The sequence below is a fragment of the Pongo pygmaeus genome, chromosome 11, assembly GCF_028885625.2.
Source record: "Pongo pygmaeus isolate AG05252 chromosome 11, NHGRI_mPonPyg2-v2.0_pri, whole genome shotgun sequence".
In the NCBI taxonomy this organism is placed as follows: Eukaryota; Metazoa; Chordata; class Mammalia; order Primates; family Hominidae; genus Pongo; species Pongo pygmaeus.
In genome coordinates, this window is record NC_072384.2 from 101,655,368 (window position 1) to 101,681,194 (window position 25,827).

The 25,827-nt window shown below is 41.4% G+C and overlaps 2 protein-coding genes across 3 annotated transcripts in view; one reads left to right on the top strand and one right to left on the bottom strand.

Annotated features, from left to right (window-relative positions):
- Positions 1–23,767, bottom strand: part of TRAK2 (trafficking kinesin protein 2) — a 75,242-nt gene extending 51,475 nt beyond the window's left edge. For both annotated transcript variants that reach the window (XM_063648330.1, XM_054479116.2), the window contains exon 1: positions 23,484–23,767. The gene's annotated coding sequence lies outside the window, so the exon portion shown is untranslated. The remainder of the gene's footprint in view (positions 1–23,483) is intronic.
- Positions 23,768–23,819: 52 nt separating this feature from the next.
- The window catches only part of STRADB (STE20 related adaptor beta), a 35,886-nt gene continuing 33,878 nt past the window's right edge, over positions 23,820–25,827 (top strand). The window contains exon 1 of the mRNA XM_054479117.2: positions 23,820–24,072. The gene's annotated coding sequence lies outside the window, so the exon portion shown is untranslated. The remainder of the gene's footprint in view (positions 24,073–25,827) is intronic.

The window sequence follows — 25,827 nt, forward strand, 5'->3', positions numbered from 1 at the left end:
TTATGGCTGCATAGTATTCCATAGTGTATATGTGCCACATTTTCTTAATCCAGTCTATCAGTGATGGACATTTGGGTTGGTTCCAAGTCTTTGCTATTGTGAATAGTGCCGCAATAAACATACATGTGCATGTGTCTGTATAGCAGCATGATTTATAATCCTTTGGGTTTATACCCAGTAATGGGATAGCTGGGTCAAATGGTATTTCTATTTCTAGATCCTTGAGGAATCACCACACTGTCTTCCACAATGGTTGAACTAGTTTATAGTCCCACCAACAGTGTAAAAGTGTTCCTATTTCTCCACATCCTCTCCAGCACCTGTTGTTTCCTGACTTTTTAATGATTGCCATTCTAACTGGTGTGAGATGGTGTCTCATTGTGGTTTGCATTTCTCTGATGGCCAGTGATGATGAGCATTTTTTCATGTGTCTGTTGGCTGCATAAATGTCTTCTTTTGAGAAGTGTCTGTTTGTATCCTTTGCCCACTTTTTGATGGGGTTGTTTGATTTTTTCATGTAAATTTGTTTTAGTTCTTTGTAGATTCTGGATATTAGCCCTTTGTCAGATGGGTAGATTGAAAAAATTTTCTCCCATTCTATAGGTTGCCTGTTCACTCTGATGGTAGTTTCTTTTGCTGTGCAGAAGCTGTTTAGTTTAATGAGATCCCATTTGTCAATTTTGGCTTTTATTGCCATTGCTTTTGGAGTTTTAGACATGAAGTCCTTGCCCATGCCTATGTCCTGAATGGAATTGCCTAGGTTTTCTTCTAGGGTTTTTATGGTCCTAGGTCTAATATTTAAGTCTTTAATCCATCTTGAATTAATTTTTGTATAAGGTGTAAGGAAGGGATCCAACTTCAGCTTTCTACATATGGCTAGCCAGTTTTCCCAGCACCATTTATTAAATAGGGAATCCTTTGCCCATTTCTTGTTTTTGTCAGGTTTGTCAAAGATCAGATGCTTGTAGATATGTGGTATTATTTTTGAGGGCTCTGTTCTGTTCCATTGGTCTATATCTCTGTTTTGGTGCCAGTACCATGCTGTTTTGGTTACTGTAGCTTTGTAATATAGTTTGAAGTCAGGTAGCATGATGCCTCCAGCTTTATTCTTTTGGCTTAGGATTGTCTTGGCAATGCAGGCTCTTTTTTGGTTCCATATGAACTTTAAAGTAGTTTTTTTTCCAATTCTGTGAAGAAAGTCATTGGTAGCTTGATGGGGATGGCATTGAATCTATCTATAAATTACCTTGGGCAGTATGGCCATTTTCACGATGTTGATTCTTCCTATCCATGAGCATGGAATGTTCTTCCATTTGTTTGTGTCCTCTTTTATTTCGTTGAGCAGTGGTTTGTAGTTCTCCTTGAAGAGGTCCTTCACATCCCTCGTAAGTTGGATTCCTAGGTATTTTATTCTCTTTGAAGCAACTGTGAATGGGAGTTCACTCATGATTTGGCTCTCTGTTTGTCTGTTATTGGTGTATAGGAATGCTTGAGATTTTTGCACACTGATTTTGTATCCTGAGACTTTGCTGAAGTTGCTTATCAGCTTAAGGAGATTTTGGGCTGAGATGATGGGGTCTTCTAAATATATAATCATGTCATCTCCAAACAGGGACAGTTTGACTTCTTCTTTTCCTAACTGAATACCCTTTATTTCTTTCTCTTGCCTGATTGCCCTAGCCAGAACTTCCAACACTATGTTGAATAGGAGTGGTGAGAGAGGGCATCCCTGTCTTGTGCCAGTTTCCCTTTGTGGGTAACCCAACCTTTCTCTCTGGCTGCCCTTAACATTTTTTCCTTCATTTCAACTTTGGTGAATCTGACAATTATGTGTCTTGGAGTTGCTCCTCTCGAGGAGTATCTTTGTGGCGTTCTCTGTATTTCCTGAATTTGAATGTTGGCCTGCCTTGCTAGGTTGGGGAAGTTCTCCTGGATAATATCCTGAAGAATGTTTTCCAACTTGGTTCCATTCTTCCCGTCACTTTCAGGTACACCAATCAGACGTAGATTTGGTCTTTTCACATAGTCCCATATTCCTTGGAGGCTTTGTTCATTTCTTTTTACTCTTTTTTCTCTAAACTTCTCTTCTCGCTTCATTTCATTCATTTGATCTTCAATGAGTGATACCCTTTCTTCCACTTGATCGAATTGGCTACTGAAGCTTGCGCATGCGTCACATAGTTCTTGTGCCATGGTTTTCAGCTCCCTCAGGTCATTTGAGGTCTTCTCTATGCTGTTTATTCTAGTTAGCCATTTGTCTAATCTTTTTTCAAGGTTTTTAGCTTCTTTGCAAGGGGTTCAAACATCTTCCTTTAGCTTGGAGAAGTTTGTTATTACTGTCAACTTGTCAAAGTCATTCTCCGTCCAGCTTTCTTCTGTTGCTGGCGAGCAGATGCGTTGCTTTGGAAGAGAAGATTTTTGTAATTTTCAGCTTTTTTCTCCAGTTTCTCCCCATCTTTGTGGTTTTATCTACCTTTGGTCTTTAATCATGGTGACCTAGAGATGGGGTTTTGGTGTGGATGACCTTTATGTTTGTTAGTTTTCCTTCTAACAGTCAGGAGCCTCAGCTGCAGGTCTGTTGGAGTTTGCTGGAGGTCCACTCCAGATGCTGTTTGCCTAGGTATCACCAGCGGGGGCTGCAGAACAGCAAATATTGCAGAACAGCCAATGTTGCTGCCTGATCCTTCCTCTGGAAGCTTTGTCTCAGAGGGGTACCCGGCCGTATGAGGTGTCAGTCAGCCCCTACTGGGAGGTGTCTCCCAGTTAGGCTACTCGGGGGTCAGGGACCCACTTGAGGAGGCAGTCTGTCTGTTCTCAGATCTCAAACTCCGTGCTGGGAGAACCACTATTCTCTTCAAAGCTGTCAGACAGGGACGTTTAAGTCTGCAGAAGTTTCTGCTGCCTTTTGTTCAGCTATGCCCTGCCCCCAGAGGTGGAGTCTACAGAGGCAGGCAGGCCTCCTTGAGCTGCGGTGGGCTCCACTCAGTTTGAGCTTCCCGGCTTCTTTGTTTACCTACTCAAGCTTCAGCAATGGCGGACGCCCCTCCCCCAGGCTTGCTGCCACCTTGCAGTTCGATCTTGGACTGCTGTGCTAGCAGTGAGCAAGGCTCCGTGGGCGTGGGACCCTCCGAGCCAGGTGGGGGATATAATGTCCTGGTGTGCCCTTTGCTAAGACTGTTGGAAAAGCGCAGTACTAGGGTGGGAGTGTCCCGATTTTCCAGGTACCATCTGTCATGGCTTCCCTTGGCTAGGAAAGGGAATTCTTCCACCCTTTGCGCTTCCCAGGTGAGGCGATGCCCTGCCCTGCTTTGGCTCACTCTCCGTGGGCTGCACCCACTGTCCAACAAGCCCCAGTGAGATGAACCTGGTACCTCAGTTGGAAATGCAGAAATCACCTGTCTTCTGCGTTGCTCACACTGGGAGCTGTAGACTGGCGCTGTTCCTATTTGGCCATCTTAGAACCCCTCCCTGTCTAGTATTTCTTAAATTTCTGGCTCAACAGCCAACTGTGTACCCAGAATGACTACCACGTTTGAGTATGGAGTAGATGCGGTCTGAAGATGACCTCTGAGTAATCTTCACATAGAAGGACATAAGGACTAAGAAACTGTGCTCCGGCTAATAAAGTTTCAAGTGCCATAAAGCTGGGATTATCAAGAGTGATGATTCCTAAAGCTCATTCCTTCATGGGTCTGAGGAAAGTTTGCTAATAACAAAAAAGTCTTAACTATACTTAGCATCTTTCTCCATAGCAGTGTGGCTACACATTTCCTATTGCTACTACAACAAATTACCACAAACTTAGTGGCTTAAAACAACACCAATTTATGATCTTACAGTTCTGGAGGTCAGAAAAATGAAAAGGTTTCAATGGACCAAAACCAAGGTGTTAGAAGGGTTATGCCCCCTCCCTCTGGAGGCTCCAGGGAAAAATCATTCCCTTGCCTTTTCTAGCTTTTAGAATTGTATTGCTTGGCTTAGGATTTCTTCCACCATCTGCTATGCCAGCAGCGTAGCATCTTCAAGTTTCTCTCTGCTTCTACTGTCACACTGTCTTCTTCTGCTGTCAAGTCTCCTTTGCCTCACTCCTATAAGGACACCTGTGATTACATTTAAGGTCAAACTGGATAATCCAGCATAATCTTCCGTCTCAAGATCCTTAATGTAGCCATGTCTGCAAAGTCCTTTTGGTATATAAGGTAATATTCACAGGATCCAGGGGATCAAGAACTGCATATCTTTGAGGGCCAGTATTCAGCCTACCTCAGTGGTTAAGAATGTGGATTCTGGAACTAGAGTGACTAAATTTGAACTCCAGCCCCACCACTTACTGGTTGGGTGATCTTGGACAAATTACTTGACCTCATTTTTTCATCTGTTAAGTGGGCCTAATAACAGGATCTACTTTATGGGGATTAAGTGAATTATGAGAGGATAATAGTAGCAGCTACTTCAGAGGGTTATTGGGAAATAACACAAGTTAATACATGTAAAGGTCTTAGAATAATGTCTTAGAATATAGTAAATGCTATGCAAGTACTGGTTATTATTAGTATTTCTATCACCAAAGTACTATTTTATAATTATTATTATTGTTATTGTACCTTACACAATGTTGGGCACAATCTACGGCCTACTTTCAATTGCTTGATAGCATCTTCTTTCAACCTAAGAAAGAATTTACTTCCTGCCTTCTGATGAGTGACGTTAGCTTAGTGTGATTAATCATTCTCTTCCTGTCTCTCGGATGCATGAATAAACCAAAGGCTTACACAGAGTCCTAAATGCAGTAGAAACTAAACTTTGGCAAACACAAATGACACATTTTCAGTGCCTTTCCTAGTCTGTGCACACGTATTCTGTGCACTTTTTTCAGGGCCATCTACTTTCTTTGCCGGATCTTTATTCAACCTTTTTAGGAACAACTTCACTGCTTTTCTTTATAAAACAACCAATCAGGCATGTATTATTTAACAAGAAGCCAGCCTTTGTAATCCATGCACATTAAGAAGAAGAAAATAGAGCAAAATAATCAAGTAACTTATTTTAAGAAGCACGAGACTTAAAAAGAACAACCAAAACACGTCATTGACATAAATATTGCTGGCAGGACACAACATGGCTAATGACTTAGATAGTTTAGCCCAGCCACGGAACTAATTGGTCAACAGTGAATGCCTAAATATAGGCCCTGTGCCTAAAAAAATCTTGCTACTTCCTTAAAACAGGATACTCTGGCCAAAACAGCCTTATTGAGAAGGCTAAAACAACTCTGGGAAAGTTCACCTCTGCTGGGCGTAGAGCCTGGGATTGCAAAAAATGTAATTATTTAGTGAAACATTTACACTGGAAATATATTCAAAATTTTTATTTTATAAGCAATACTTTGGGGATTAATTTAAAACACATGTGGGCTGCTGAAATGCACGCAGGAACAGTGCCAATCACCAATTCAGCAATAGCTCTCTTAGGCAGTGGCAACCTAATCCAGACAAAAGATAAGCTAATTTAAAAAATGATAATTTACCATGTCCTTATATAAAATAATATATTTTTGACAAAGACAGAGACTCACTAATTTTAACGTATCTGGCTACACTACAGATAAAGTTTACCAAAAAACCACAGTAATTTACAAACCAGATATTAAACCACTTAAAGACTCTATTGTGGCTTCAGTGCTAAGAGCTGAAAAAAAGGCGGGAGGAGCATCACCAGCAAAACCCAGCCCGGACAGTAAGCAGCAGACGTCAGGAAGGCAGAGGCCACATATCACTATCCAGCTGCACCGATGCCGTGGGAAAGCTACACTGGCTACATTCAGCACAGCTGTTCTATTAGCAATTGTAAAGTTGACCCTGAGGAGATAGGATTTGTGACCAGCAAATATTTTGTCCCTCTTTTTAATTGCCATTTGACTTAAAGATAAGTAGGGTGTTCAGAATATGAAATACATGGAGGTTGCTCTACTTACAAACAGGCTGAATTCCAAAAGGCTGTTAAATCCATTCATTTAAACGTCCAAAACCATGTGTGAGATTTAGGTTTATGGGGTCAGTATTTCCTCCTAGTTGAATATTTAGGGCATTTTAAAAACTGCCCTGTTTGTTTATAATGAATATCTGCTGAGGCAGGCAACCCCTCCCTGACACAATCTTCACCAACAGGAAAAGGGCAGTAACCTCTGGCAGCTAAGGAATCCCTATCAGAGCTTCACCTGCAGATTAGAAAAGGCCTTGAACCCATGGTGCCAACTGTGGTTTTTTGATAAGTTTCCACAGCAGCACTTTAATTCACCATGCTTAAAGTTCTTGAACTCCTAACCTTCATTTGACTAAACAGGCATTCCACTTTAACAACAATCCTCTGCCAAAACCATTTCAGTCAGTCACATTTCTTCACCTCTGGCTGACTGTCAGCTGCATGGGTACATCTTTTGTCACACATCATGGGACTGCCCTTCATAATCATTCTTTTTTTTTTTTTTTTTTGAGACCGAGTCTCGCTCTTTTGCCCAGGCCAGACTGCAGTGGCGCTATCTCGGCTCACTGCAACCTCCATCTCCCGGGTTCATGCCATTCTCCTGCCTCAGCCTCCCGAGTAGCTGGGACTACAGGCATCCGCCACCACGCCCAGCTAATTTTTTGTATTTTTAGTAGAGACGGGGTTTCACCGTGTTAGCCAGGATGGTCTCGATCTCCTGACCTCGTGATCCACACGCCTCAGCCTCCCAAAGTGCTGGGATTACAGGCGTGAGCCACCGCGCCCGGCCCATAATCATTCTTATTGTCCAATGGTATATCTAAATCGGTGTTTCTCACTATCAAATTTTTACACAATTTCTACTTTTGTGCCCAGTAATCTATCACTAGCACTGCTTTCAGGGACAAAAATGGGATTTGTAATATAGAATACCTCAAAACTATGCACATATAAAACAAACATGCTATAAATAATAATAATGGCCGAGTTAAAATATTCATCTGTTGGTGGTCAGCACAGCTAAATCCCTTGCTCTGGAGTATACTTTGTCCCTATCCATAAAGTTCATAAGTTACAAGTTTTAAGTAGAAGAGTTTCAAAGGATTTATAAGACCATGTAAAGACCTTCTGTCCTATAGATTTATACCCTAAAATCATGATATTTTTGGATTATAGAATAAAAGAACACCAAACTCTTAAAGAAACTGCATAAGCAACTGAATAAGCAATATCAACATGTTTTCAAACTATACTTCTGGACAAGAATTCTATCTTTTGCTTGATGTCCCAGAGTGACAGTATCAAAGGAGACAGGAGATATATAAAAATGCTTAATACAGCATTAGCTAATATTTATACATCCCTAGTTTTATGCTTTGTCCCATCATCCATTTGTTTTCAAATTCACTGTTTCTATAAAAGGTCATGATTGGCTTAGAAATCTGAATAACAAAGCAAATTATTATTTGCCAGTCAAAAATAATTTAGTGATGGTCATATGTAGTTTAGTCAAAGGAAATAAGATAGCTCAATAATACTAAAAGTAAACCTCAAACAGGTAGACTTCAGTCTCACATTCATAAGGCATTCTTGCTTTCTTTCTTTTTTTTTTTTATTTTGAGACAGGGTCTTACTCGGTTGCCCAGGTTGGAGTGCAGTGGCATGATCTCCACTCACTGCAACCTTCACCTCCTGGGCTCAAGCGATCCTCCCACCTCAGCCTCCCAAGTAGCCTGGACTACGGGCACCTGCCACAATGCCCAGCTAATTTTTGTATGTCTTTGTAGAGATGGGGTTATACCATGTTGTCCAGGCTGATCTTGAACTCCTGAACTCAAGTGATCTGCCTGCCTTGGCCTCCCAAAGTGCTGGGTTTACAGGCAAGAGCTACCATGCCTGGCCTTGATTTATTTCTTTAAAAGAAAGAGCAACTTGACATAAACTCTACCTGAAATTCTGTAGTCTCTTAAGTGAGCAATATCTTCTCTCTGCCATTTGGCATAAAAGCTACCCAAGGCTATATAATAATATTCAAATCTAACATTGCAAAAGCCTTTTCAAGATAAGTTTTCTCATAACTTTTCAAGAACGGAGACTGGGTTTAGTATGCATTATTTAAATATTTGAAAGTTAGATTAATGGAGAAAATAAGTGTTAATAAAAGGGTTATTATTACCAAATCATACCTAACAAAGTACCCATTTTATTATCTTAACAGCTGACAACAGTGCTTCTTTTAGGAAAGAAATACTTTTTGTTTGGGAAAAGACTTGGAAAAGTCTCTTAAGGTAGAAGGTAAGGCCTCATAGCATCAAAAAGAAGGCTAAACTGCTCTGCAAGAGACAGGGAAATAACTGTTTTTTCTTTCTCCTAAAAGAGAGAGGGAAGAGAGAGAGGTCTCATGGAGATGGCAGGAGCTCAGAGAGAACACGAGGAATCTGCAGAAATCATAGGGAGGGTTTTGGCTTCCCCATATGAAACCTTCACATGCAACCGAAGGTTTACGGCAACCATTTCACTCTTGAAGGGTCTGGACACTCAGCTGACACTTGGGTTAGACATATTAAAATATTACTTCACAAGGGCAGTTGCTGTCAATAATTTATATTCCAGGATATTAATAAAATATCATAGTTACCATATTTTTTATTTTTCAACAGAAAATTATGTCCTTTTGACTAAAGTAACGATTAAAACAGGAAAGAAAACAAGTATAGGTCTTCAAAAATGAGTAATGCAGAGTAAATGGCATCATAGAATTCATGGATTTCCTGTTCTCTTAACCAAAAATGGGGGAAAACATCTCAAGCAGAGGCATTTTATACAATAGAATCTGTGGGTACTAAAATATGTACTGTACTTCTAGAACCAAATAAATCCTTCCTGAACAAGTCAGAATTTTCTTTCAATGATAACTGGCAAAATTTAGGCACTAGTTTCAATAAAAAGATACCATTGGCTGAAAACCTGGAAATACTTCACAGAAGATTAGAAACAGACTAAATAGATGACAATTGTGCTAACAGATTTAAGAATATTTCTGTATAATCTGCTCTTCAGAATTTATCCTCAAATCAAATAGCTAGGAAGACCCCTTGAAACTCCACTTTCACATAGCAGTAAGGAAAATACAAATTTTAAAAACAGCAACAAGTCAAGAAGAGGTAGAAAATCTATGTCCTCATTTCTCTTTGTCCTCTCTAACAATAAAACACAAATTTGCTTTTGGTGGCTTAAGATGATTCTAAATCCTTCAGTTATTTACAAATTATAGTCCTTAAGGCCTTCAGAAGCAGAAGTCCCCATATGATCAGTGTCAAAAGGAAAACTGTAGGCAATATAGTTCTTCAAGTCAACGAAGTAATCAGTGGCACCAGGACATGGCATCTTATATGACCAGAACAGAGGGTAACTTAAAATGGCGGTGAGTGATGGTCAGGATGGAGGAGTATTATAAACACATATAATTCTAGATTTATTCTAGAATTATCTGCATATTAAAGACATACCTATTTTAGTAATGTAATTCTACTAGGCGAGAGACTTTCTAATTACAGTATGTTTAGACATAAGACTCATTGTTTTTCAAAACCAGTTGTCACAAACAACTCAAGGGCTTCGAAGATAAGGTTACTTTTTGAGGGAGAATTAACATGCAATAGATGCCTTTGGTTTGCCCATGAAATTCAGGGCAAATAAGAACAGGTAAATTTTTTGAGATATGGCTACCGGCTATCTGCAATCCAGGAGGTTATTAGATTCAGAGCTTGAAGGCTATAGTAAATAGGAGGCTGTGGAAATCTGAGAACTCTCTTCCTCTACCTGCCTTTAATGGCTATTCTCCCCAGTTCTTCAGGATTCTCTTATGGGCCCCCTCTCTCTCCTTGTCTCCTCTGGAATCTCATCTACTTCAAAGGCCTCAATTTCCAACTACACTATAGTTACTCTCCAAGTCACTATCTTTAACCCAAATAGGCATTTTGTGACTTTATACTGGAAATCTCAGTATCAATTTATAATCATTACCATAAATCCACCACATTCTAAACTGAACTCATTCTTCCCTCTCCCATTAAATATTTTTCTTTTTCTGCTTCACTAACTAGTTGATATCACCAATTCACCTGATCAGCAGAGCCAAAAATCTAAGAGTCATCCTTCCTTTCCTAAATACCTGCTTTCTATATAGTCACCAGTTCTGTCAATTTATTCTTCAAACCTATTGCTATGGCCCTAGTTTAATCCTTCTCTGTCCCTGGCTATAGTTTCCTACCGTGTCCTCCAGTCTTAACCCTCTCTACTCTGAGCTGATGTGGCTCTTAGAACGCATACTGCTATTCTGCACACCCTCCCCACTGTCAGCATACCGGTCCTTATGCTTCAAATGTCCTCTACCTCTAAATGTACACACAAACCTAGCAACTTGGTTTTTCATGCAGACTTTCTTATAAGGGAAAAATATACTAACTCTATGGGGACCCAAATATGTAGTCCACTCGGCAGTTGTACTGTATATTAAGATCACACATCCTGGCTTATTTATTATTCTTTAATGTGTTTGATTAGTGTATCATTTTCTCAGGGCCTTATCAACCCAGTACAGTGAGAAAACTTCAGTTCCCAGATCTACACAATTGAAGAGGAGACACCACTGCCCTGTGAAACTTTTCCTGAGCAAAAGGAACTAGCTCTTTGACACTGAAAGCAAAAATCAAAACATTTTAGTGAAATTCGTGCCTTTACTGAACAATAAAACAAATGAAACTAGCACTCAGAAGGTTTCTAAGACCAGCTAATGATGGTAAACAATTTATGATAAAGACACAAGAGCCTTCTGTGTTTCAAATGAAATGCATATGATAAAGAAATATGTTCTCAATTCTGTTGCAAATCAGTCTTTCCTAATAATAATAGTTAGCTGATTGAGTACTTACTAGATGCCAGGCATCATGTTAAATGCTTTCTGTGTATGATCACCTCCTTTAATCCTCACAATTCCATGAGGTGAATGTTATTACTGTCATCATTTTACAGACAAGAAAATTAAGGCTTAGAGGTTAATTACTTGTCCATATTAAGAGCCAGGAATCGAACCCAACTATGTTTTTCCTAAGCTGAAGCCTCTATCCTCTGAGCTTTACTAGCAAGGGACTGGAGTGTGACGATAGTAGTGTGTGTGTAGTTTGCAAAAGCCTCAGATAATTCTACTACAATCCTATGTCTCTACTCCACTTTTTAAAAACACACAGTGGTTACTAAATATAGAAGAAGAAGAAAAAAACCAAGTAATCCGCTCCCCCCAACCATTTGTTCTTGAGCAATTTATATTTGCTTTTAGAAATGACTTATCTGGTTCCAGAGTTGGGTGTATTTACAGTGAGGCAGAATAATCTGTGTGTGTGTTGTATGTACATCACACGACTCTTAATGAGACAACTCCAAATATGACTTTGGTTCTGTTTTTAAGTGGGTAATTCTATAATATCAAGAAAATAATACAGATGTATTACCATAAATTGGGAAGCATTCTGTTACTTGTTTTGACCTGCTAAAAGCAGTAAATGGAACATAGATAAAAAATAAATCTCTATCCCAATAAATTAAGTCTACCTCTATCTTAGTATCTGGCAAATGACAGGCATTCAATAAATATCTGTTAAATGAATGAATCAGGCTGTAGTCAAATTACATCCTTGTAGTCTATAGTAGGGAGGAAAATGAACTGCATAAGAACACGAGACTGTTAGAACATGTGGAAATGGAAAGCTTTCTTAGCCTAATTTACAAAAGTCTACATAGGTCTCTCACGGGTTTCAGTAAAGTACGTGTACGTGCAGGGCTATACAAACTAAGCTCATCGGTTACTTTGAAGGTGCAAACACTCCCTAGAGATGGGATTGACAACATGGTGGCAAAAATACCACACAATCTTTAACACTTTTTTTTTTTTTTTTTTTGGTTTTCCATAGTTTTCTTATTTTAAAAAACATTGATGGTAAGATGTTTTCCTCCTGAAGTTAATACATGATAACGAGGAAAGTCCAATAAACTGCCATGGGAGGAAAAAAAAAGTCCTTAGGCCAGACAGAAAATAATTTGATGACTCAGGATCATTACTAAGAAGAGCAATTACTGTATTATAATATAATGACTACAGTGATATCCTCCAGGATTATAAACCTTTAAAGAGCTTTTTCTGGGTGGTGTAGCCAAGATGGCAAAATAGAAAATAACCTGCTCATATGTGGCCCCCAACAAGTCTGCATCCATCCACAGTTAAAGAGCTCTTTCTCCCTATACTAAATTATCCCAAATTGCTTTTTTTTTTTAAGATTTTAAGCCCATTTCTAATTTTGTTTCCTCCCTCACTGTGAGGCTATCAACTATTACACTTTACTGTTGCTAGCTTGCCTCTCCCCTTTCTAACTCGCTGTTGGCTGAGAAACCAGATAACCAGGTTATCAGAACACCCATAAAGTGTCTGTTTGACTGAACTCCAGGACCTGTTTTTCTGCCCTTGGCTGGTTTCCCAAATACCTCTTTCTTTCATCCCTCCAGCACCAGGGATTTAGCTGGCTTTCTCCTCCTCCTTTGACACTGTCAGCAAGTGCTTTTCTCACCTAGTATTCTTTTACCTAGCCTAGCTATGAACATGAACACACTGTGTCCTTTCTTAACTGTCTCCCAAGAAAAGACAGTTCTTCCTCTATTCTTTTGTGAGAATTTTACTGTTAATTGCTAGGGGAAATATAAAGTGGGTTATAAATATGGAAAAAAGGTTTAGGAAATCTTAACATTCCTCACTGTAATTTTTGCTTTTAACCCATTTATGCCTACTGTTCCATTATTGGAATGCTAAGCTTGTGGGAGTCATATCCTACTGCTCAAGGTCATCGCCAAAGTCTGATTTTTCACACAAAAAAACTTGCAACCTCTGGCATAAATGGGTTAATCAGTGTTTACTGACTCCCTTTCTTGGATGATCCCAGAAGATGGCTGCCCACTACTCATTTTTCTCTCACTACACTGCAAGTTCCTCAAAGGAAGGGACCTTATTTTTGTATGTCCAAAACCTAACAGCAACTGACACACAGTAGTCTTGCAAAATACATGCCTACTACCTAGAAGCTTAATCATTAAAAATATCAATACACTGAGTTACAGAAGTAATTTAAGGAACAAAGTTGATATTAATACATTTTCAATACAACATCAACTAAATGAATTGCCTTGAAAAACACGGTTAAGCTAAGATCGAATATTCTAAAGAAAAACACTTATGTGCTTTATGAAAAAATCTGCATAAAAGAGTTTGGTGTTAAAAGGGTACTTTATCATTTTTATAGCAATGACACACTATACACTTTTCTGTAATAACTAAAAAGAACTAGTTGTCAGTCTCATAGGAAAGTCAAAACTGAACATTCATTTGGCTCATTGCTTAGTTTTATCACAATTTCCACTAAGAGCATTTGCAGCTGATCATGAATGCATTTAAAATAAGCCCCACATCAAATGAGAAATGGTCAGATATCTTCTTTTAAAAACTCATAATTGCTAATAAAAGCTTCATTTGTAGTCTTTCAATTTTGTAACTAAAAATAAAACAAAGGCAAATTCAGTGGTTTGGCCTAGTACTTGCTGAGAAAGTTAAGAATGGTTGAAATGTTTTTTTAGTTGTTAAATTACATGCTTTGGGAACAGTAGTAGCATCTCAGAGTCATTTTAGTTGGTTTCTAGCCTCTTCCTCCTCCTCCTTTCTTCCACCAGACAGTGTGCTCTTTCTTTCTTTTTTTTTACTTTTCTCCCCCGAGACAGTCTTGCTCTGTCAACCAGGCAGGAGTGCAGAGGAGCGATCTCGGCTCACTGCAACCTCCGTCTCCTGGGTTTAAGCAATTCTCCTGCCTCAGCCTTCAGAGTAGCTGGGATTATAGGCGTGCGCCACCACGCCCAGCTAATTTTTGTATTTTTAGTAGAGATGGGGTTTCACCACATGTTGGCCAGGCTGGTCTCGAACTCCTGACCTCGTGATCCACCCACCTGGGCTTCCCAAAGTGCCGGGATTACAGGCGTGAGCCACCGTGCCTGGCCAATGGTGTGCTCTTTCTAAACCAACAAACTCCCTTTTGTTTCAACTTACACCACTGGCCTGAATAACCCCAAAGAGAGGTGCCTATGGTAGAAAGCGATAAGAGCAGAGAGCAGGCCGGGCATGGTAGCTCAAGTCTGTAATCCCAGCACTTTGGGAGGCCGAGGCAGGCAGATCACGAGGTCAGGAGATCGAGACCATCCTGGTTAACATGGTGAAACCCCGTCTCTACTAAAAATACAAAAAATTAGCTGGGCGAGGTGGCGGGCGCCTGTAGTCCCAGCTACTCGGGAGGCTGAGGCAGAGAATGGCTTGAACCCAGGGGGCGGAGCCTGCAGTGAGCCGAGTTCGCACCACTGCACTCCAGCCTGGGTGACAGCGAGACTCCGTCTCAAAAAAAAAAAAAAAAAAAAAGAGCAGAGAGCAGAGATTTGATGCTTGGACCCCAAACATGATTTACTTTACAAAAATGATGAATTTTTGAGCAATCAATTTTATAAATTGACTTGCATTTTAAATATAAAGAGGCAGTTAACTTCTCCTGAAAAGGTCACAACACCATGTGGAATAGGGATGCTGCAAATTCAGTCATCAACTGTGGGCCTCACTCCATAGACACGCCCCCCATTATCCTCTTAAACATCCTTTCTTTTCTGAGACAATTCCATACCACATCTTTTCTCACTTATCTCTGACCCTCTATCTGTTCTCCATTTCTCTTATTCTCATTCCTCCCACTGATAAATCCACGTAATCTATAGCTAGCTTTCGCTCCAAACTGAGAATTATGGACAAACATAATCTCAGTTATGCACTTGCACACTTTTTGATCAGAGTGTAAATTAGTATTCCTCTTAGAGAAAGAACTGGGTGGCTGGAAGACAGAAAGGAGAGAGAAACTTACTTTTTATTATATACCTTTCAATTTTTCTACCATGTGTATATGTATACCCAGTTAAAAAGTAATTAAATATAACTCAACAGTCCTCTTCCTGCCTTCTCTAAACCTTGCTCCATTAATTATCCCTATCCTCCATCAGTTTCACCTTCTTCTTTGGCTTATTAAACATGCTCAAATTCTTTTATTTTTATTAAAAACTACCATTAAAAAAACCCCTACCTTTCCCAAGTCTTTGAGTTCCCCTCTACCTACCCTCTGTCCTTACCCAAGCTTCTTCAAATACTCTCATTTTGTCTCTCCCACCTCTCGTTCATACCTCAACCCCACTACAACCTGATTTCATCCGAAACCACCCTCCTTGGGTCATCAACAGTTCCTGCTAATCAATCCAATCATGACTTCTTAATTGTTATCTTATGTCATCTCTGGTTTATATTGTTGACTACTCCCTATTTCAACTTCCCTTCCTTGGCTCTCCTGGAGAGAGAGAGATCTTACAATGCTCCTTCTCAAACTCCTCACTGGATCATCCCATTCCCTCCCCTTGATCCTTAAATGTTAGTGTTTTCCAGAGTTCCAACTGTGACCATATTTTGTATTGTTCTTGTTGTAGTTGCTTTTTCATTACCTTTTTGCCAACCAACCACTACCACAGATTAAATTATCTTTTTAGTGTTAGTGACTCCCAATCTGGCTCTTCAGACAGACTTCTTGACTCCACTCAAATTTCCCACAGGCTGACTATGATCCACTGAATACTAGATTCCTCCATCCCTCATCCTGTCACATCCAATCCATTAACAAATCCTGTACACCCTACTACCAATATATACCTCAAATCTACTCACTTTTCTCCAACCTCTCTTCCACCATCCTAGTTCAAGCCATCATCATCTCTTAGACTATGAACCAACAAACCTCCTAACAAGGCTCCACGCTTAATCATGGCCTTAAACAGGGTTCTTCTCCATTCTCTATAAGCAGCAAGAATAGTGTTTTTAAAGCTAAACTCCTTAAAAAAATCCAGGGCGGCCGCAGTGGCTCACACCTGTAATCCCAGCACTTTGGGAGGCCAAGGTGGGCAGATCACTTGAATTCAGGAGTTCGAGATCTGCCTGGACAACATGGTAAAACCCCATCTCTACAAAAACATACAAAAATTAGCAGGCATGGTGGCGCGTGCCTGTAGTCCTGGCTACTTGGGAGCCTGAGGCAGAAGAATCGCTTGAACTCGGGAAGCAGAGGTTGCAGTGAGCCAAGATCGCACCACTGCACTCCAGCCTGGGTGACAGAGTGAGAGTCTGTCTCAAAAAAATAAATAAATAATAAAATAAAAATTAAAAAAATAATAGTACTTTAAAAATCCAAAGGTTCTCATAGTCCCGACAATAAAACCACACCTCTCATCACAGTCTGTGAGGTCTGGCCTAGTCTGGCCCCTGCCTGCTTCTCCTCCCTCATCTTGTACCACTCTCCTCCTTGCTCATACCCAGTCACAGAGACACAGACCTTTTGTTACTCCTTTTAATTCCTCATCACACTCTCTCTTAACTCTGGGCCTTTGTAACTGTTGTTCACTGTACCTGGAATACTCTTTCTCTCTTGTTCTCTATATGCCAACTACTTCTCACATTTAAGTCTCAGTTTAAAACTTACCAGTCTACTTTATCTAAAGTAGCCTCCTCTGCCCACCTTTGTTCTCTAACTCGGCATCTAATTTGTTTCTTTCACATTACAATTTCACACAAATTGTAATAATATATTTGTAATAATATACAAAATTATAATATATGTGTGAAAGAAACAAATTAGATGCCGAGTTAGAGAACAAAGGTAGGCAGAGGAGGCTACTTTACTTTTTCTTGAAGGGAAAGAGAGGGTGCCATCTTCTCTCTCCTCCTTGCTGATCAGAAGAAGAATATAAAATGTCACAAGCTCAAGCAACTCCATAAATAATTGGTGTTGAAATGGAACTATTAGCTAAACTGGTGGGGGAATTCTTTCACCATTAACATGCATAATTCATCAACTCCATTGTTACACAATAGAGTATAACACTCTTAAATTAGATTCTATTTAATCATTCCTTCCTTTTTTGTGACTTGTCAAAAAGCTTTCTAAAAAGAAAGAACTCAAAGTTTGGCAAACACTGACAGATAAATATAGATAAGCTCCAAAGACCTCAAGGATCTTTACAAAATGAATTCGTTCCACTGCTATACCACCAGCAGACTTTGTACGCTCATTTTCTAGCATGAATAAACCACAATACTGGTTTTTCATGTAGTCAAGGGTAGTTAAACAGGTATCTTCAAGAGGTTATGTGAGTCAGTAGTAAAGCTAAGAATAAAGCTAGAACATCACTTATATGTAAATATTAAGCAGCCAGTTGAAAAAGAAAATTTCAATACAATGACCACAATTAACAACTGGTCAAACAGCTGTTCACTGAACAGCTTTCAACAAATGCCACTTGAATTAAACCAAAAGTACTAAAAAAAGATAAACAGTAGTATACAACAGCCTCTGCCCAAAGGGAGGTTAAAGATGTAAGAAGTCTAAGCTCCAAAAGGGAGAGCTCTAATGATCTGGATTAGATCTAATATCCAATGAGCTAAGAAATCTAAGAAAATAAGATACTACCAGACAATAAATATTTGATGAGTGTTACAACAGAATTGTCGGGAGAGAGCTCTTTTCTAGCTGAAGTGGTCTGGCTTCACACAGGATGTAAGATTTAAGTGGACTCCCTAAGGAGGAAAAGATTAGGATAGGTGAGGAGAGTATCTGGTAGGAGAAAATAATAATGATAATATCCAACAGCAAGTAGCAGACAGAGCCAGGTTGGCAGCAGTATACAGACCAATTTGAGTGGGAAGAATTATGGGGAAGGTATTTGGAGATTTAAATTTGACTAGTTCAGATTAAGAAGTCTGAACTTGATCCTGCAGGGAACACATTTCTAAATAGAAGTGACATTTGAGAGAAATAAATGTAAATGCAGGATGCAGGATAAATTTTGGGAATGGAGAGATTAGAGACAAAAATAATTAGAAAATTTTATCACATTTACACATGGATTATTTTAATAAAGGCATAAACTAGGTGAATGGAAATTCTAAGAAGGATTCACGGGTTTGTGAGATAGTGAAAACAGGACCTGTTAACTGATGAGTTGGGGCTAGATGAACTTTTTCCTCTCCTAAAAGATAACTACATCTGGCATATGCCTCAATTATTCAGGCTTGAAACCTTACAACTTCTCTTGCCCCTCACTCCCCGAGAATTCTCTTCCCCAGACATTGGCGCCTCCTTGCAAACTAGCTTCTCCATCTTCCCCAACCACAGAACGTATTCCAGCCAGAAGAAAGAAAACTGCATTTACTAGCTTCCTAGACACACCAGGTAATTCTCAGTCCTGTAACTCTGTCCATGCTATTTCTTCTAATTTTAATGTCCTCTCCCCATTCTACATATCCAAATTCTAGCCATGCTTCCCACACCAGCTCAATGCCACTTTTCCTAACAGGCCTTCCCAGAAACCCCAACTTGAAGGAGGTATTGCCTCCGAACACTTTCTGCTCTTCTCTAAAACACTTTTTAAAACCTTAGAGCTGTTCCTCATCTCCTCTGATAAACTGCATACCTCTTACAGCAAACATACTTATTTTTGTATTACTCTGCCCTTTTTTCACAAATAAAGATCTAGATAAATATCATATAGCAACAGCACAGCGTAAAGCCAAGAACACAGACTCTAAAGACAGACTGAGTTTGAATCTTAACTCTGCTGCCTGTTAGCTATGTGATCTTGGACAAGCTACTTAATCTCTCTGTGCTTCAGTATGTTTATGTTTAAAATGAATAGTAGGTATTTCAAAAGGTTGTCAAAGAATTTGGCTTCAATCTGTGTCAGCACCATAAAAGTGTCTATTAAACACATAAGATCACTTTTTAGAATGGAAAAATCTGAATATTCTGATAGTTATATAAAGCTTTATGATCTATATAAAGAAAAGCAAAATGTCAAAATAAAGACAGCCTCTGGGTACAAACAGCTATATACAAATTCTTTCTCTATCTTCTTATGTATACCCTAAGGGTTAGCTGTGCCCTTTATAATGTTATATTAACAGTGGCTCTGTTTTAGTTAGACATTTCAATATTCTAGGAAAACTGTTAGTTCAGCATCCTGTGGCACTAGCTACCTTGGTTACCTTGTCTCCAGTCTTATTACCTTTATTTATCCTTTACAAGTCTTAGTCTTTCTAAAATGCAAATCTAATGCTTTTCCACTGCTACAAACCACCTCCATCCCATCTTCCTTAGGATAAAGTTTAAGCCCCTTGGCATCTCATGTAAAATCTTCCTAATCCGGCCCCAGCCTAGTCTACAGTTTAATTTCTCTCAACATTTATCTCCTCACCAAAAAACCTCAATCACCTAACCACAGCTTAAAGGCTTTTCGTATGTCAACCTCTATCACCTAACCACAGCTTAAAGCCTTTTTGTATGTCATTCCTTTCGCCTAGAACACCTATTTGTTAGTTTGCTAGGGGTTCCATAAAAAACTACCACAGACTGGGTGGCTTCAACAACAGAAATTTATTTTTTCACAATTCTGGAGTCTGGAAGTCCAAAATCAAGGTGTTGGCAGGATGGTTTCTCCTGAGGCCTCTCTCCTTGGTCTTCTTGATGAATCCTCACATGGTCTTTCCTTTGTGTGTGCAACTCCTGTGTCTCTTTTTGTGTTCAAATTTCCTTCTTATAAGGAAAACTGTCAGCCTGGATTAGAACCTCCCCTAACGGCTTCATCTGAACTTAATCACCCCAAAGCCCTGGCTCCAAATACAGTCACACTCTGAGGTTACGGGTGTTAGGGCTTCAACATAATTTTGGGAGGACACAATTCAGCCCATAACAACCCCTTCCCCTTTTCTCTGCCCAGGCTAATTCCCATTTGTTTTCCCAAGACTGGTCCAAGCCTTCCCACTCCATGGTAACTTCACTGTTCTTTCTCTGTGCTCCCAAGGTACCTCAGCAAGCTGTGATCCCATTGCTCAACACACTATGTTAATTGTCTCTTTCCTTCTTAAAACTACATTCCTTAAGAGCAAAGACTAAATTCCTAGCATTGGCACAGTGTGTGGCACACAGAAAGTGTTTAATAAAGATTTGATCATTGAAGGAAAATGAAAGAAAGAACATGAACCTTGAAGTATGACAAGCATGGGTTCAAATCCTGGTTCCACAGTTTACTTATCTGTGATTCTGAGCAAGTCATTACATGCTGAACTTCCATTTTAAATAAGGTAGTTGTAAAGACAAATGACTTACTCATAATGAAAGCACCCAGCTATGGGGCTGGTACACAGTAGGTGTTCATAAATGTTAGACTACAGATTTTGATCTTGTCTGCTCTGACACACAGTACTACCATTTAGTAGCTACATGACCTTTGATATATTTACTATCTTCTCTTTGCTTTAGTTGCCTATCTATAAAAACACCTCAGTGCTATTGTGAGGATAAGTTAATATAGGTAAAACATTATCTAACACATAGTATTATATAAATGTTTCCTATTATTATAAGAACACTGCAGATCTGAACAGCTAATGACTAAACTATGAATAATTTAGTTCCTTTAATTACTAAGTCATTTAAATGTGACTATTACCTTTTTGCCTCCTATTTCTTACCAACTAAACAGGATGGTAACTAAAGAGGTTCAAAACTGGTATAGATGATATAATCAGAGCTCAAAATAAACATGAAGTAAGGCATTATCTGGCTCATTCCTTATACTGGTATTTAACATATTTGGGGCACTAAAAGAAACTTTCAGTGGAGAATAACACTTCTCCACTCGTATTTTAATTTTTTTTAGAGATGGCGTCTCACTCTGTCACTCAAGCTGGAGTGCAGTGGTGCCATCATCGCTCAAGAGATCCTTTGATCTCAGCCTCCCAGTTAGCTGGGACTACAGGCACAAACAACCACACCCAGCTATTTTTTATTTTTATTTTTGGTAGACATGGGGTTTTGCTATGTTGAACAGGCTGGTCTCAAGTCATCCTCCTGCCTCGGGCTCTCAAAGTGCTGAGATTACAGGCGTGAGTCACCACACCCAGCAGGGTCATATTTTTATTTGCAGACTCACAAAACCTGTAAACTGAAAAGAACCTTTTGATAAAAGTCCAGTCTTATAATTTCTTACATAAGTGAGATGGATTTGGAATGAGCTTTTAGGGTCTTACTGAGCAGTTCAGTAAGAAATGGGAATTGTAGGCAGAGAGAATCAGTTTGTTCAAAAGTACTAAAGCAGGGGTTCAGGACTTACTCCAGATGTCCAAGGTGTGTGTTGGGACCAGTCTTAGACAATAACACTGGACAATCCTCTTTAACTACTCAACCTTCAAAGTTTATAATTTCTGAAGTACATATTAGTTACCTGATCTGTGACTCGGAAGCAAGGCAGATCTTGACTTAAATCTCCCCTTGTTACATAAGCAAGTCTTTGAGCCTCAGATTAGTGCAATAGGTTTGTTAAAGTGATTAAGTAAGCTAAAGTATGAAGAGCTCCCACCTGGGGTGCCTGGCAGATTGCAAATACTAAAATGTTGGTTCTTTTTTTTTTTTTTTTTTTGAGACGGAGTTTCACTCTTGTTGCCCAGGCTGGAGTGCAATGGCTCGATCTTGGCTCACCGCAACCTCCGCCTCCTGGGTTCAAGTGATTCTCCTGCCTCAGCCTCCTCAGTAGCTGGGACTGCAGGCATGTGCCACCATGCCTGGCTAATTTTTTTTTTTTTTTGAGATGGAGTCTCGCTCTGTCGCCCAGGCTGGAGTGCAGTGGTGCAATCTTGGCTCACTGCAACCTCTGCCTCCCGGGTTCAAGCAATTCTTCTGCCTCAGCCGCCGAGTAGCTGCGACTACAGGCGCGTGCCACTACGCCCGGCTAATTTCTGTATCTTTAGTAGAGAAGGGGTTTCACCACACTGGCCAGGCTGGTGTATTTCCTTTCAGTAGAGACGGGTTTCTCCATGTTGGTCAGGCTGTTCTTGAACACCCAACCTCAGGAGATCCGTCCTCCTTGGCCTCCCAAAGTGCTGGGATTACAGGTGCGAGCCACAGCGCCCGGCCAAATGTTGGTTCTTTCTAACAAACCTCTTCCATCATATGAATAAGTGTGTAAGATAACAAAACACTGTCTTTCACATGGTATGTGCTTGCTAAATGTCTGAGACTTGCTGGACATTACTTAATTTAAAAATAGAAAACTGGAGCTGGGTGTGGTGGCTCACGCCTGTAATCCCAGCACTTTGGGAGGCCGAAGCGGGTGGATCATGAGGTCAAGAGATTGAGACCGTCCTGGCCAACATGGTGAAACTCCATCTCTACTAAAAACACAAAAATTAGCTGGGCGTGGTGGTGCGCGCCTGTAGTCCCAGCTACTCTGGAGGCTGAGGCAGGAGAATCGCTTGAATCCGGGAGGTGGAGGTTGCAGTGAGCGGAGATCACCCCACTGCACTCCAGCCTGGCGACAGACCGAGACTCTGTCTCAAAAAAAAAAAAAAAAAAAAAAAAAAAGTTGGAATAACTGCTGGGATGATAAAATGTCTTTATCCCTGACCTTTCTCACCTCCAAATGTCCTTCACAATTTGTTTTTAAGTGTCATGTCACCACCATTAACGTGCTATTTGGAGACTACTGTACCTCAGACTTCCAAGTCAACAGCAAAGATCTAAAGGGTCGGGAAGATTTACGGAGACCAAGAACTGAAAGTGTTCCTTTTGTTCCTATGGTCCGCTCCATCAACCTGATGAATTTCCTGTGAAGTTACTTTTTTTTTTTTCTGACGTAGAAACAGCAGGTCTAAGCAAAAGGTGCATGAGCAAGAGCAAGTAACTGAACTTATCCCTATTATTATGACGCAGATTTTTTTTTTAAGTTGAAAGACAATTTTTGGGCTGCTACTAAAAAAGGACCTGTGCCAATATCTATTATTTACGCTTCAAACTAGTCAGCCGTTTTTCTCTTTCAAGATATGTGGCATTTGACTCAAAATAAATTGCAAGAAAAGCCCAACTCTCTTTGACCAGAAAGAGCTCTTTCCAATACCCTCTCCTCCCACTTACATCACAGATGGCGACTGAGGCTTAAGGTTTAATGCCGGACCCTAAAGCCACTCATCCTAAAAGACGGGGCTCCAGATGGATGCTGTCTGGCAGAGGATAAGGCGCTATGAGAAGCTGCCAAGCCTCAGATGTGCAGCTGAGCTGAATCCCGACGCCAGCGCCCAGCGCCCATTACTTTGCATCCACACTTAGGAAACAACCCACTCCTCACCGCGGGACCTGGACCCAGCCCTCCAGCAAGCACCCAGCCTCCGGCTCCGACGTCGGCGCGTGACCTTCGGGTACCGGAGGAGCTCGGGACGAGAGGGTCCCTCTGCTTTCCGGGGAAGTTGTCAAGGGCAAGTTCGGGTTGTACGCGGATAGCTTACTCACTGGAGTGGCTCGGCATCCTCTGTCGTCCGCCCGCGCTTCCTCAGGAAGCCCCTAATGCAGCGGCAGCCTGAAAGCAGCAGCCCAAGCTGCCGCCGATGCTCCCACTGCCAGCAACCGCCCGGGCGTGGCAGGGACAGGCGGGCGACTTCACAACATCATCACTAGGCGACCTCGGTTCTGCGGCGACACCGGGTCAATGGCAGCCCCCACACAATTGGGGAAGCCAAAGGAGACCCACTCTCCCAGCGGCCTCCACGGCCCCAGCGCAAGACCTGCTGGGAATTGTAGTTTCCTGCCCACCCCGCCCCAAGCGCGAAGGCCCCGCCTTCTCGCTGCCCAGCCCCGGGGAGGGAGGCGGGGCCGCGAACCCGGCGCGGGTGGGGCGAATGCGTTCCCAGCGGGTAGCCTGGGGCTGGGGCAGAGTTCCAAGCCCACGGCCCCGGTCGCGGCCTCGCCGCCCTCCCGCGCCCCGCGCCGGGAGCGGGCCTAGAGCGCTCGCCTCGCCCCTCCGCGAGCACGGCTCCGGCGCCCGCCCCTGTCCGCACCGCTGGCAGCCTGAAGAGAGTCGCTGGCCGTGGTCGCCGCTAGGGTAAAGACGGGAGGCAGGCCCGGGAAGGGAAGGTGTCGGGGCTGGTGGGGGACGTGAGGGAGTGAGCCTTGGTCCGCGCACGCCCGGGAAGCCCGAGGCCAGAACGCGCTAGCCCACCTCCAGCCCGAGCACCGGCGGCTGGCGGAGCCATGGCAAGAATGCGGCCCGAAGTGGCGAGCGGCCACTGCGCCAGTGCAGCTTGGGCTCAGCGGGGCCCCGGGTCGCGGGTTCTCAGCCCGCCCAGTGGTGCCTGCCGGGTTGGCCGTGCCAGGTGCGCGGGGCCCAGGCCGCCCGGGCGCCCTCTCCCCGCACCCCTCACCTTTGGCCGGGCTCTCGGGCTTGGCAAGTTGCCACACCGAAGACACCCTCAGACCCCAGCTCTATCTGCCGCCTTCTGCAAGTTCGCTGCAAAGTCCCCCAGAGCAGGACTAGGAAGGAACCCGTTACAAAATTAAATACTCGAGTGTCGTTTTGTCTTCGGTTTCTCAATTCAACGCTGTGTTTTTCCCGGCTGGGTCTGTTGTCAAGTACCTTTTCCCCAAAACTTGATAAGGATGTGTAACACGGCGCCTGCCTAGCCCGGTGCCTGGCACACAGTAGGCGCTCAGTAAAGATTTGTTGAACGCATGAGTCACTAAGCTTGGAAAATTCTCCCGAGCTGTGCGTCGCTATGATCTTTGTTAAGATTTTATGGGTTCCCAAGATCACTTTGAAAATTAAAGTAATTTTAAAGCTCAACAAAGAGAGTTACATCGGGTCATTTTTGCATTCCCTGTAACAGTGGCCTCTGTTGAATGCCTAAATTAACTCAAAACCCGTGTTCTGTAAGAAGATGCGCCCTTTATTTTCTACAGAAAGTGTTAATCTTTCAGATCAAAGTCTTCACATGAACCATTCTATTATGGAACAAATTGAAATTACTTATAAAGCTTTATCGTAATTAGCGTTTTAGATACAAGTGCAAGGGACTGCACTGATGTACTTGTGAATACGAAATATAGGTCTCTTAAATATGACTTTTTTTAAGAAAGGGTTTATATTCATATCTCGTGAAAGAGCATGCCGGAGAAAATTATAATAACAGCAAATCCCCCACCCCCACCCCTTTGCTGGGTGCAGCTGCTGCCTTGACCTCAAAATGTCTTGTAAAATTATCTCTTAATAGTCTGGTGTATCTAAGGCAAAAATCTCTGAGATTAAACCACCCCATAGGGACAACCCTTTTATTACTAACAATTCTTACCAGATTGTGTCTGTTTCTTCTGAGCTTTTCTGAAAAAGAGAAAAAAATAGACAACGTAATGGAGTTTCACATTATTAAGACAAAATCAGTAACAACTTGTTGACATTGAGTGAAAAAAGCAGGATACAAAATCATGATAACCAGAAAATTTGGTTAATCATGACACCCATAACCTTTCTGCTTGTGGGAAGGTCAGCTACAAGTGGCCAGGGTCTTGTCTGCCCTGATTACCAGCGGGTGTCCACAGTGCCTGACCCATGGTAACCATTCATTAAACACTTGTGTAATGATTACTTGGCTGTTAACAGATTAACAGTGTATTGACTATGGGTGTGTAGTTTCTTCATTTACTTGGATATCTCCTTAGAATAGATCACTCTGGGGAATTTTACTGGGTCAAAAGGTGTGAATATTTTCATGGTTATTGAAACATTTGACGACCTGCTTTCCAAATAAGCCTTATCGTTTTGTACTGCCGTCAGTACATTTGAGTGTACCTTTCAAAGCATAGT